The sequence below is a fragment of the Rhinopithecus bieti genome, unplaced genomic scaffold (genome assembly GCF_001698545.2).
Source record: "Rhinopithecus bieti isolate Rb0 unplaced genomic scaffold, ASM169854v2 scaffold_73682, whole genome shotgun sequence".
Taxonomy (NCBI): Eukaryota; Metazoa; Chordata; class Mammalia; order Primates; family Cercopithecidae; genus Rhinopithecus; species Rhinopithecus bieti.
Window position 1 is genome coordinate 2046714 of NW_016829166.1, and position 2900 is coordinate 2049613.

A 2900-nucleotide genomic window follows, 5' to 3' on the forward strand; every position below is an offset into this window, starting at 1 on the left:
TGAACAGATACGCCCAAGCTGAGAGCTAATGCTCACCTAACTGACTCCAAAAACATCTCATTTGGTAGGAAGGGAGGGAGGAGGGTTACCATGCACTTCCAGAACTCCTGGAAACACAGTGAGATTCCTCCATCACGGTATTTTTATGTCTACTCTTTCTCTGTTGATGCTGAAGAGTTGCTTCCTGATCTCTGTCCTCAACTTTGAGCCAAAGGATATTTATTAAAGAAAGAAAGTCATAGCATGTTTAAAAAAGAAGGGTCCCCAGAAGTAAAATTTCTCTGCACTCATTGTAAGCTCAACATGGTTTGCAGTGAAGAAAAGTGGACAGCCCTGCCTTGCCTCCGGTAGATGAGCCCTCCATAAACCACTCAAGGCTGCTCCTGTGTTCTGTCCACGCTGACCTAAGCCAACCTCATAAGTGACAGATGTTTATTGCGTGCCTGCTAAGGGCCAGAGAAATGATTTTAAAATTTATATTTTTGAATCGAGGGACTTTTTTTTTTTTTTTTTTAAGACGTGGTCTCGCTCTGTCTCCCAGCCTGGAGTGCAGTGGCCGGATCTCGGCTCACTGCAAGCTCCGCCTCCCGGGTTCCCGCCATTCTCCTGCCTCAGCCTCCCGAGTAGCTGGGACTACAGGCGCCGCCACCTCGCCCGGCTAGTTTTTTGTATTTTAGTAGAGACGGGGTTTCACCGTGTTAGCCAGGATGGTCTCGATCTCCTGACCTCGTGATCTGCCCGTCTCAGCCTCCCAAAGTGCTGGGATTACAGGCTTGAGCCACCGCGCCCGGCCTCATTTATCTTTTAAGGAATATAGTGACTCAGGCAAGAGAGTTGGGGGTCGTGTGCTCTAGCCTGTTCTGTCCTCAAAGCATCTTTCCCCAAGAGCAGCAAGTTGCCACGAGGCTGGGGCTTTGTGAAATTCTGCTGCAGGCAGAAAGGAGCACACGTGACTTCTTACATTTGCTACTTTGTCTTACATTTCTATTGTTGTAATCCCTCCAGGCCCTCTTACCCGACTTGACCGTGAGACTAATGGGTGTGTTGGAAACAGGCTGGCAAGGTCTCAGGGCACAGCCTGGGGCGGAGGCGGGGCCAGGCAGGCCCAGCCCCTCAGCCAGGCCGTGCTGCCCAGGGCCCTGCCGGATGGCCGCTCTCTGAGAGCTGCATGCAGAGGTGCCTGGTACCCCCAACCGCGCCCCACGGGGCACCTGACCTCCAGAGGAAGGAAATGAGTCTGGAGACGCCGTAGACGAAAGAGTCGCCGCTTCCTCCGCCTGGGATCACTCACAGCTGCCTCAGGGAGGCGGCCGGCCCTGAGTCACGCTGAGCGCTGAGCCGGCTGTGACTCAGCGGGACCGCGGCCCCGTGGCTGCGCCTGGGTTGATTTGCGCCCCGCTTGTTTTCTGCAGAAGACAAGGCCGTCTCGGATTAGACTGCCCCTCCTAAACAACCAGCAACTGTTTTTCTTCCTCAAAGTGCAGTTTCCCTCTGGCACAACCAAAAATAAACACAAACCAGGCTCCTGCCCAAGGAGGAGGCGGGGAGGAGGGCAGTCCCTGGAGCGCCCACCGCACGCATGTGAGAGCTCGCAAGTCACCTGTCAAGCATGAATCTGTGAAGGAAGCAGCCATGAAGGCAGAGGAACCTCTCCCTTCGCAGGTTGCCCGCACAGAGGCGCTGACTGTTGAGTTGGCGCTGTTTATTTCCCCAACTGCCTCCTCTCAGGTTCCGTCCGAACTGCTGGACTCACTGCCGCGTGGGCCTGAGCACATTTCCTTGGCAAATTGTCCTCGGTGGAAGTTTTTTCTTCTCGATTTGGTGAGTCAGAGCTGGCTCACACACAAACACCAAGCAGCAGCCTCAGGGACTAAAGTGCTTTAAGGACACGAGGGCCTATCCTCCCTCCCCCCATCTCAGTGGGGTGGGCCCACAGTTCCTGAAACCTGGCCCAGAGCAGTTCATTTGACAGGGAGAGGCTGAAAACGCAAATCACCCCAGCATAGGTGAGTGCACAGCAGAGACCACGACCTGGCTGCAGCTTATCCTAAAATCCTGAAGGCAGGGAACACCGTGCCCGCAGGAAGAGCTGGGAAGCCTGAACCATGCTAAGATATCCCAGGGTGAACCGGAGCCACTGGTTAGTCACACTGACTTCACATTTCCTTCGTGAGAAGGAACTGAAGACAGACTCCAGACTTGCTCTGCATCGAATGTATAGTTCATTGCATGTAAGTAAACTCATGTGGTTCCAAATCTATAGGATCAATTCAGCCATTTTAGCATTATGTCCATGACATCTGAATTTACAAAAATCTAAGTGTCCCTAGCTAGAGATACCTGAAACTAAACAGGCCCCACGTGTTATTCATTTTATTTTTGAATAGATAGTTCACTCATATATTCAGATATCAAATCCTCATAAAATGATATTCGTTAAGAATTCTCACTTCCATTCTGTTCTCATTCCTCTCTGTCCCCATAAGTAACCACCTCTACTACTTTTGTTGTTGTTGTTGTTGTTGTTGTTGTTGTTGTTGTTGAGACGGAGTCTCGCTCTGTCGCCCAGGCTGGAGTGCAGTGGCTGGATCTCGGCTCACTGCAAGCTCCGCCTCCCGGGTTTACGCCATTCTCCTGCCTCAGCCTCCCGAGTAGCTGGGACTACAGGCGCCCGCCACCTCGCCCAGCTAGTTTTTTGTATTTTTTAGTAGAGACGGGGTTTCACCGTGTTAGCCAGGATGGTCTCCATCTGCTGACCTCGTGATCTGCCCGTCTTGGCCTCCCAAAGTGCTGAGATTACAGGCTTGAGCCACCGCGCCCAGCCTCTACTACTTTTTTTTTTTTTCTTTGAGACGGAGTCTCGCTCTGTCGCCCGGACTGGAGTGCAGTGGCCGGATCTC

The 2900-nt window shown here is 52.4% G+C and overlaps 1 long non-coding RNA gene across 1 annotated transcript in view; it reads left to right on the forward strand.

The window, feature by feature from the left end:
• Window positions 1-796: 796 nt before the first annotated feature.
• Window positions 797-2900, forward strand: part of LOC108523931 (uncharacterized) — a 58730-nt gene continuing 56626 nt past the window's right edge. Inside the window, exon 1 of the long non-coding RNA XR_001883939.1 lies at window positions 797-2231. This is a non-coding gene — a long non-coding RNA (uncharacterized LOC108523931). The remainder of the gene's footprint in view (window positions 2232-2900) is intronic.